The 11110-nt window shown below is 40.8% G+C and overlaps 1 long non-coding RNA gene and 1 pseudogene across 1 annotated transcript; both read right to left on the reverse strand.

Annotated features, from left to right (window-relative positions):
* Positions 1-2423: 2423 nt before the first annotated feature.
* On the reverse strand, positions 2424-3072 carry LOC110740176. Its single transcript, XR_002514985.1, has 3 exons — positions 2915-3072; positions 2652-2800; positions 2424-2575 (listed from the first exon to the last, which is right to left on the reverse strand). It is a non-coding gene; the product is annotated as an uncharacterized LOC110740176 (long non-coding RNA).
* Positions 3073-4227: 1155 nt separating this feature from the next.
* LOC110740182 lies at positions 4228-6049 on the reverse strand (annotated as a pseudogene).
* Positions 6050-11110: the final 5061 nt, after the last annotated feature.

An 11110-nucleotide genomic window follows, 5' to 3' on the forward strand; every position in this document is an offset into this window, starting at 1 on the left:
GGGCCTTTTTTGCTTAAACTTGAGCTATCGCTTTTGCAAATTTTGCCGTTTTAATTTATTTAATTATTTTAACGAGGCTAGACCTCGGTTTTTTCGGCTCTTGCAAAAATTTTAATTTTGACAAAATTTGGGTTAACCGACTTGATTAATTGGATTAATTAAGTTGGATGCGGAATTTAGTGGGAGCTTCGTTAAATGCATGATATAATTGCGTCTTAATCACATAAAATGTTAAACAACTTTGACTAATTTTAATTAGGCGCGTTAATTGGATTAACCACCTAAGTTAGTTACTAGTTCGCGCGCGTTATGCATTGTTACTTGTTTTTCGTTGTAAAATGCATGGGTCATTCACATATAGTGAATGGATGAATGGAAAATATATTGTTTCACAGGTTTCGTGAAAATGGCAACAAGTGGGGCCCGATTAGGATATTAAATATGGACTGTGATCCGTTATGTATTTTTGTAAATCTAAATACGGTCTGCGTACCGTTGCGTATTTTTGTACCTTAATATTTAGATTAACTCTAATCGTAGTAGCTAGTAAATTTATTTTGGCAAAGATGTCTCAAGACGGCGTTTCTATGAAGACGAGCCAAGATGAAGACCCTTGAAGATTTGAAGATTTCAAGGCGTCATGCTAGTTGCCAAATGCATTTTATTTCATGTTTTCTATACATAATCGCTCTTATATATTTGAATGATATGTTAGGTGCATGTTTAGGATTTCAAATGTTGCGATGATTAATTGAGTTCACTTAAATCAACCAACATAGAAATCCTAGGTCCGTAAAATATTGAGCTAAAATATGTCATTCCAAGAACATCACTTACCGAACTAATGCGCGTATGTGATGGGCTACGCCAAAGCGAGGCATCATTACTTCCCTAGGAACATAAGGTATACTAGGTATACAAGTTGTCTTGGTTAAGCTCAACGATATTGGTAAGGAGTCCTTAGATGTCGTGGCAATGGATATAAAATGTCTAGGAAGCATTAGATGCGACGTTTTATCGAACCAAGAGTAGCTCGGAGCTATTAGCAATTGGATTGCTTACCCTAAAATATTAAGTGTTAAGACAAGCCAAAGCATGCTTAATCACTTTTTGATTTTTGGGATCTTGGAATCATTTTATTCTCGCCTAAAAGGGACTAATGTTAATGCGTGGATAAAATGCTCAATAAGATTGAAAATTTGCATGAACGCTTTAAATTTCAAACTTATTGGTTTATGAATAGTTTTTCATTTCAAATTCTTTCAATTGTAGAAACATGTCTGCAAGTAACTCAAACAACCAGTTTTCATTACGCTCAATTCTCGACAAGGAGAAGTTGAGTGGGCCAAATTTTCTTGATTGGCAAAGGAATTTGCGTATTGTTCTCATGCAAGAGCAAATGGAATACGTCCTTGATGAGGAAATGCTCGACACTCCCAATGAGGAAGTCACCCAGGCTGCCCTTAACCGATGGCAAAGTGCCAATCGGGATGTCAAATGCATCATGTTGGCCACTATGTCTCCGGACCTTTAAAAGACTTTCTTTGAAAAGGAGACGACTTTTGAGATCATTTCTGAGCTTCAGAATATGTTTCAAGAGCAGGCCCGAACTAAAAGGTTCAAAACCCACATGCAGATCCTTGAGAGCAAGCTCAAGAAAGGAGAGCCAGTAAGCCCGCATGTTCTTAAAATGATTGGATTGTTTGAGAACATGGAAAGGCTCAAGCTGGGTATTCAACCGAGATGGCAATTGACATCATTCTACACTCGCTGCACAAAGGCTATGATTAGTTCAAGATGAACTATAATATGCACAACATGGAGAAAACTCTCACCGAGCTTCATGGTATGTTGAAGCAGGCCGAGCAAACCCTCAGAGATGAGGGAAAGCATGAAATGCTCATGGTGAGAAAGGGAAAGCCATTTAAGCGCTCGGGCAAGAAGTGAAGCTTTAAAGGGAAAAAGAAGAAGAATTTTCCGCCTAAGTCAAGTGCTGCTAAGAGTGGCAAGGACAAGAAGCACTAGGCGAAAACACGTAATCCGCACCGGTTCAAAACCCCCATTTAGCACCGGTTTTGAACCAGTCTAGATTTGGGGGGTGCTAAAACCCATGACATTTCGGACCGGTGCGAAATTCGACTTTTGGCGCTGGTTCTGGTGAAAACCGGTGCGAAATTCGACTTTTGGAACCGGTTATGGTGAAAACCGGTGCTAAAAACCACACGTTTCGCACCGGTTTTACCTTAGATACGGTGCCAAAAGTCCCCAAAAAGATTTTTTTTTTTAAACTTTTAGCACCGGTTCTTTTCCAAAACCGGTGCCAAAAATGCCACCAAAAAATAAAAAAAAAATATTTTTCTTTTGCATTTTTTCACTAAAGTTTATATATAAACACTAACATATATATAAGTTACATAAATTTACTTCTAATACTCCAAAAACCTGTTCTAATGAAGCATACAACTTCAACAATCCTCTTTGGCACTCATTTCATATATATTGAGTATGCATCCTCGAGGTTCATTACTTTAATCTCCTGTGCTATTATGCTGTACATCATTTGCATGGTTTCACCCTGTTGAAATGCACATGTTAGGCTATAATGAATCAGTCCATAACTATCTTGAACCACGACCGGTTTGATATGTTACCTGCCAGAAAAGAATTTCTTGCACGGAAGCAGAGGTGGGTACACCCTCAGGCCACATAGGGATGACAACGTAGACAGAAAATCTCTCTTTGGCTCGGATTTTGCTAACAATCTTCAGTGCCAACTCCATAGGTATCAAATGATCAGCACCTGCCAGTACGTTATCAGTAAGCACACTAGCTATCGAATCCAACAAGAACATTCACATTTTCTAAACAACTTCAACAGCAAGATAATAAGAAAGGGAAGCTGAAAATTTCATACCAGCATTTTTGTAATTTGGCCATGCATATGATGATCCAAGGAAATACTGGTTTTCTATATAAATGAAATGTTGAGCAGATCTGATTGCTTCAATGTATGCTGTTTGGATGCTCTTGTCTATCACCAAATTCTTGGCATAAACCAGGTTTTGCAATGAAAACAGTTACATTGAGTCCAAATTGGCTTCATTATCGAAAAATCAAGTGAGAGATGCAGTCAATGAAAAGAACCCAGATACTACATGGTATAGCAGCAAATTTCAATAGACAACAGCAATTACCAACAACAAACAGGTGATTGTTCTCAGCCTCCAAAATCCAAAACTCCAACACAGTAATTGCAAAAATAAAACAGAAAGATGATAATCCGCAAGAATCTCTATCAATAACATTGTTTTAAGACATCAAAACCTAAAATTTCCTAAATTAATCACAATAAAAAAATAAAAAAAATCTAGGATTAATTACAAGAACACATTTTTTTCCAACCACTTTCTCTGTATTACTAGAATTAATCAACATCACAGAGTTTTCTTTTCTATCATTTTTATTTTATTTTTATAGATTTATCAAGATTTTTAATAAAATATTGTAGCACATAAATTGAAAATTGAGCAAAATGAAAGCATGAAAATATGGTGAATTGGGAGGAAATAGAAAAATACCAGCAATAGTAAAGTCGAATTCATTGGAAGGAGGCTTTCTTGTTCGTCGTCTCATCGCAAAAATTGCTCTGCTCAATATCTGAAAAAATCCCTTATTTCACTGTTTTCCCCTCTTCAATTTGTGCAATTTGTACTTGAGATATACTTCTTACTTAACAACTCTACAGCTTCAATCTCAGTAGTCACAGGATGCACATAGCTTACCAACTTTCTCCTATTCCTTTGCAAGTAATCAGATACAAATATTCAGCATCTTGAAAGGAGTAATACAGTTTTACAATGCCGTTTTCTTTGTCCTCCAGAAATACCCCTTATCATTTCATTTCTCACCATAGTATCAGCACAGATATCAAGTCCCAAAATCTGTTTAAGCAGACAGAGCCCAAACGATCAGATTCTGATGTTTTGATCAACTCAATGAAAGTTACGAGTATATCAGACCAATCCTAAGACTGAGCTATTACCTTGAGAATGTATTCAGTGACAACACTCGCCTCCTGCCCCTCAATTTCTGAAACTAAGGCCAATCAGAAGCTTGCAAGCTGCTGCAAAATTTACATTCCAATGTTACACGTATCATATACTTCATATATAACAAAGCAGCAGGAAAAGGATCCGATGACAGAAAAAAAAAATGTATTGCCATAGCTCATTCTTTGTAGAGACAAAAGTTTGTAGTCTTTTTACTTACATCTTTTGAGGGAAATCCTTCAATACCAGGGCTAGTTCTCGTATTGACATCTTCTAATTTCATCGAGAGAAACTGCAACAAGCATTCAGGGTTAGTTTTAGAGATCAATAAGGAGGCAACGGAAAGAACATACAACCAGCAGCTTCAGCAATTACACACCTCAACTTGACGCTATAACGATTGGATATAATTTATGATCTCATCAAGTACCAATGCTTTGCCAATGACCTGAAACCCAGGTATTTGGTCAGGTATCAGGGTATTGATCATGAACCTCTTCAAACATATTCGAAAAACTTAAAACACCGCCAAATACCAAAAATCTTAGTAGGATTTACAGTGTAACTAGATAAATTGATCGATAAGATGCAATAAGAGAAAAGTGGACCGAGAATTCAGTCCAATTAATACTCATGTCAATGGCAAAAATTAATACGACAGTTTATCAGCCCTTCAGATGATAACAATAATGACAACAGCAATACATGGAAAAATTGAAGTAGCAGTGGTTGAACCTTATTACACCCAGGGACAAGATCTTGTAGTATTCTCATCCTCTCACTGATCTTTTCTTTTCTAGCCTGCCAGCAAAAGAAAAAAAAATCTGACATTTTATCAACTGTATCATATTCCTACATCTCTGACAGCAAATGGTTTACAGGAAAACAATAAATACCAAAAAAAAAAATCTATTCTCTTTAAATGATCATATAATATACAATTGTATAGTGAGGTTATAATTTTTGGAAATTAAAAACAGCTATAGAGACTTGCAAAAAAAGATGAACGCATAAAAATAGTGAAAACAAGTTAGCAAGGAAAAATCGAATACCCTTTCAGCAAGGCTATGGCTATCAGTTGCTTGACCTCTCCTTGCTCGAACATGAATATAATCCTTTGATGGATCAGACACTGGCTTACTCTTTTGTTCACCTCCTTTTCCTGAAGTTGTTTCATTATTAGCTCTTTGATTCTGAATTTCATCTCCGAATCCTGTTGATTTGAGCCTTTTACCATCAGAATCACTCTGTCAAAAAAAAATTGAGTGTAAAGTCTTCACTGTTGAATATTTGCGTTCATAGATGATAGCTACAACAATGATGGCACAGTCGATTTTGAGTATTCATCTTGTAAATTCCTATTCAATCAAACTCCAACTTGGTCGATTGTTCCATCAAAAAAGTTCACTATGGCTCCTATAACAATCTAATTTCATATATTTACAAGAACCAAAATTAATGAAATCTTGACGATGTCTAACTAATTCCTGAATAGCTATCAATTAAGAGTTGAACTAGTTCTAATTATCTGTGTGAACAATATTGACTAGACACAATTAAAACTGACAACCCAGCAACCACGAAACCACCACCACACCCACCACCGTACCCACGAAACCACCACCACCACACCCACCACCTCACCCACGAAACCATCACCGCAACCCCTATCCATCTCCAATTCCCCCAAAATTCCACAAACAGCCTCGAGAAATCAGGAAACCCTTAATTTTTCCAATTAACCTCAATTGGCAAAAATCACTCAAACATAGAACAAATTCACGAGTAAATCCATTAAAAATCAATCCAATAACACAACCGAATTCGACAACCCTAAAACAACAACAACAAAATCAACCAACAATTCATCAATCGCAACGAAGATCCAAATTGAGAACAGCAAAAAAAAAAAAAAGCAAAATCAAAACCATAAGGAAGCGAAATCGAAGCAAACCAGGAGCAGCAGGTCGTTCAAGGCCGATTTCTTCAGTAGAAACCATAGTTAGACGCGCGCCGACTTCTTCATGAACAACATCACCGAATTTAGGCCAAGAACGACGTTCAATCTAGGTCTTCATCTTCGTCTACTTCCCGATTCCTTTGTTGATTAGGGTTTTTTTTACAAAAGCTTTCGCACCGATTCGATTTCGAACAAGTGCAAAAAACGAGTTTTTCGCACCGGTTTGGTTGGAACCGGTGCGAAAAGTCTTTTTCCCAATCTCGCCCATTTCTTTAAACACCGGTTTTCAAAAACCGGTGCAAAAACTGCGGTGCCTATTTCATTTTTTCTACTAGTGAAGGTAGCCTCTTCTAAATCTGATTCCGAATGTTTCTATTGCAAGAAGAAGGGACATTGGAAGCGGGATTGCCTCAAGTTCAAGGAAGATAAGAAGGACGGCACCGTTGCTTCTTCATCAGGTATTTTTGTTATAGACTTAAACTTTGCTAGCAACACATCATGGGTATTAGATACCGGATGTGGATCACACCTTTGTTCCAATGCTCAGGGACTAAGGATAAATAGGAGGCTAGAGAAGGGAGAGGTCGAGTTTCGGGTCGACAATCGAGCAAGGATGTCTACCGTATCCGTTAGAACTCTCAATTTGTCTTTTCCCTCTAGGCTTGTTTTAGAACTTGGCAATTGCTATCATGTTCCTAGAGTTACCAAAAACATAATTTCAATTTCGGCATTAGACGCCAAAGGTTTTGAATTTCGAATTAAGAACAATAGTTGTTCATTTTATTTCGATAATGTTTTATATGGTAAGGCATATTCAGAAAATGGTCTTTATGTGCTTTCTAGACAAACAATTTTATAACATTAATGATACCGCCAAAAGGGCTAAGACCATCGAGTCGAATCAAACCTACTTGTGGCATTGTTGTCTTGGCCACATTAACGTCAAACGCATCAAGAAACTTCTTCAAGAAGGGGTTCTTGACTCATTCGACTTGGAGTCGTTTGAGAATTGCGAAGGATGTCTATTAGGCAAGATGATAAAGCAGCCATTCTCCAAGTTGGGAGAAAGGGAAAGTGACTTATTGGGTCTAATACATACGGATGTATGTGAACCAATGAGTACACCAGCAAGGCAAGGTTATCGATATTTCATTACCTTCACGGACGACTATAGTAAATATGGTTATGTCTACCTTATGACGAATAAATCTGAATCTTTTGCGAAATTCAAAGAATTTCAGAGTGATCACACTACAACAAAATGAAGCTAAGGTAACAGTGAAAAACCATTGCCTAATATTAAAAAAGTGTTGCCTTGTAGCTAAGGCAATACATATGAGACGTTGCTTATGCCCCCGTTGTCTATTCATAAGGCAACACATTTTTATTTAAAGGCAACAAATTTAAAAGCCAAGGTAAATTCATGCCTAAGGCAACAATTTTACAAAGGCAACAATTAAAAACTGTTGCAACCTTAGGAAACAATTTAAAAATGTCGTCTTATGTCATAATATGCTACAAATTTTTCACGTGTTGTATTTGCTAGTAACGATACAAAAGTGTTGCCAAATATCTTAAAGGCAACGCTTTAAAAACTGCTATATATAAATTGAAAGAGCTAAAATGAATTGGCTATTTTTTCCTTTTGTAATACATTGCTATATTGCAAAAGAGTGGAAATGTGCAGTATTCTTGTGAAATTGTTATATTAGAAAAATGTTTAATATCAAGCATCTAATTGCTTTAACTATACAATCCCAAACTTATAAAAGTTATATTAGTAAAACAAAAAACAAAACAAAAGTAGTATTTTTTTTTTACACCAAATCATCTCAATAACCTATTGTTTCATAGTATGTCGTAGGCTATTGTTTCGGGGTTTTCTGATGTCCTGCGGGAGAGTTACAATTCCGAGACTGGAACCGGACGCCTGTACCTGCAAAATAACGGAGACTCCTGGTGGTGGGAGCTCCGCCTCCAACGGTCAAGTTAGTACTTGATTAAGGAGTAATTAATGCGGAAATTAAAGTGATTGGGTCCCTCTAGGTGAGAGTGTTTAATGTAGGTAATCTGCTTTGTTAGCGAGATCAGCCGGTTATTACTGTGTGTAATTAATGTGTTTTTCGTTCTTCCCCTTAATGAGGATTAAGGGAGGTATTTATAACCTTGGGAAACGTGCCCATCCTAGGTTTAGGTTAACCTAGGGCCGATTGGGCTTCCCTCGGAAGTTGGGCCTGGGTGGCCGGTTTCTCCATTAGGCATGGAGTATGCCACATGTCATGACATAATAGGTCCAAGGTGGACGAATAAGCGCGTGCCACGTGGCAAGCCCTGACAGTTCCAACTGGGGGACACTTGGCAGGACCTGATTGGCCCACGTGGCGCATTCCGATTGGTAGGAGCAAAATCCCCTAATCATTTGCCCCTCACAGGTGGCACGTGACTGGTCACGTGTTACCTGTGACAGATGTCGCACTGTAACAGGCGACGACCTTCTACAGGTGTCAGTCGGCGAAAGGACGAGAGATTTTCCCGCCCAAATTTTGAATTCTGAAAGTGACCCTTCGCCTTCTCACTTCGCCTATATAAGGGAGGATTGTCTTGAGTCATTTTCACACTTTGAGAACTTTTTGAGAACATTCGGACCCCTGAACTTGCTCTGACATTTCGGACCTTTTCTGCCTACCGCCTGTTCTGACAAGCCGACTGCACAGGATTTTCAGAACTTCATCAACCGTCACTCGTTCAGGTAATTGTTAGTTCTCTTACTCTTAATTTTCTTTTTATTTTTTGAAATGGCACCACGGAAGCACACGACACGACCTAGGTTAGTGATCAGCCGGTCACCGGGGACGGCTGAATCTAGGACTAGGAGTGCCGCCTGCCCTTTTCCGGACCCATCTTTGCCCTTTATACAAAGTCCGACTGTATCTGTGTCTATGCAGAGCAGGATGGCCAGAACGAAAAAGACTGCTAGGATCTCAAATTCAGACGGCTCCTCCCACAGGGTGCCGCTTAGTGAAACATCTGACCAGGCGCCAGATGTGGAAGTGAAACAAGGCGGCCTGAAAGCCGGCAATTCAGAGGGAGGAGTCATAGTGACCCCTTCCCATTTAACAGTTAACAAATCTGCTCCTTTTCAAAGAGAGGAGCGCGGGCCCCTCCGGGAAAGGGGAGGAGTCGTCCTCTTCGGACTCGTCAGAGGACGATTCCGAGTCAAGCTCTTCTGGCCATGCTTCTTTGGACACAAAAGAGAAAAACAGCCGCCTGCAAGAGGCGAGACTTTCTCACGCAGTTGAGAAGGGGGACAATTGGGCGGAGCCATCCGCCTCTCACCGAGAGCTAAACACCCCCTATTACTGCACGGTACCTCGGGGCCGGATCACATCCATGCAAGAGAAAGTGGAGAGCTTTATTGCAAACCACACCATGGGCCCCGACTTTCTAGTGTTTGTGCCGGATCCAGAAGACACAGTCGTCTGGCCGGCTGGTTCCAGTTATGATAGCACCTGCTTTGGCTGCTACGAGGCGGCCATCAAGGCAAGGCTGCGCTTCCCATTACATCCGGCTGTTCAGCGGATTTTGGATGGGTATGAGTTGGGGTTATGGCAGTTAGCCCCAAACTCCTGGGTCAACGTACTCGACTATGTGGCCGGGTGCGAACTGCACGGGGTGGAGCCGAGCTTCGAGGCTTTCGCCCATATGAACTATCTCAGCCAGACCCCTAAGACAGGCGGTACCGGCTGGTATCAATTAACAAGCCACAGGGGCTACCTCATGACGAGAGGTAAAGCAAACAAGTGGAAGGACTGGCGGAGCACCTTCCTCATCATTGAGAGTTCAGACATTGAGCTGAACAAGCGCTTCAATAGGTGGAACAGGAATCCGCCCCTTCTTGCAGGCGGCCGTAGCATGCCGCCTGTTCCCCCCAAGGCTAAGAAAGAGATCCTTGATAAAGGACTCTTTAAAGTAGAGTCGAGGGTCGACTCTACTTCAGGGGTACGAGAGCAAGTACCCCTGCACTGCGTCCCGAGCATCAAATGGCTCTACGACGAGTACTTTTTGGCCGCCTGTGGCCTCAGCAGTCGGTGCTCAAGAGGTAGTCGGCCTGTCGAATACTCTGTTGTTCCATACATTTCTTGTTATGACTTTTATTAACTTTGCTGTTTGTTTTTGCAGCTGACGCCATGAGCAAAATCACCGCCTCCAAGACTGCGGCGGCCATGTTACGGGCCTCCATCATGCAACAAACTTCAACCGACTCCCCCAAGAAGGGGGCACCCTTGGTGAGCTCCGAACCTTTCACCCTCTTTTTGGAGTTGTGTTTATGCATATACTGACTTTTTTTCTTCTTTTTTAGACGGGTGCTCCAAGAGCTTCATCTTCCCAACAGCCGGACCCCAAGGCCCGGAAGACGACTGTTGGGAGCTCTCCTGGTTCTGCCAGGAAACATGTGGCGGCTGAGAAACAGCCGGCTACTTCTTCTAAAACTCCAACTGGGCCGCCTAGAAGTAAGAAGTTGTCCTTGTAAATTTTAGACGATCCCTTTTTTACTAGGTCTAATCCGTTTGTTTATGCTTGATGCAGCCGGCCCTCAGTAGCCTGACTTGGTAGAGATGGCCAAGTCTATGATCAGGTCAGTTCCTCCAGCTGAAAGGGAGGCGGTCAGGGGTGTCGGCACCCTTGACCTAGACGGGATTGCAGGGGTCCTTGCTGAGGTATACTTAGCATATTTTTGAGTATTTGAATTTCTGGACGCCTGTTTTCTTTTTGTTTGAAAACTGACGCCTATTCCTTTGTACTTAGGCCCTGCTCCGAGTGAACGGCCTTCGCAAGCCGCTTGACCGGAAGAACAAAGAGGTAAAGGCTGCAAAAGCTATGGCCGCCTCTGACTGTGATAAGGCAATGTTTCAAATTGCCCAAAATGAAGTTCTGACCATTGATATTCTTTATTATCAGGCGCAGGCTACCGCCGCTGTTCGGGCTCAGTTAGAGGCGGCCCAGAAGAGGAATGGCGAGCTGGAGGCGACCATCACCGATCTCAAGGCCGAGCTGAAACCTCTTCGCCTAAAGATGTACTCATACGAAGCCTTGGAGAAAT

Source organism: Chenopodium quinoa, unplaced genomic scaffold, assembly GCF_001683475.1.
Source record: "Chenopodium quinoa cultivar QQ74 unplaced genomic scaffold, ASM168347v1, whole genome shotgun sequence".
NCBI classification, from domain to species: domain Eukaryota; kingdom Viridiplantae; phylum Streptophyta; class Magnoliopsida; order Caryophyllales; family Amaranthaceae; genus Chenopodium; species Chenopodium quinoa.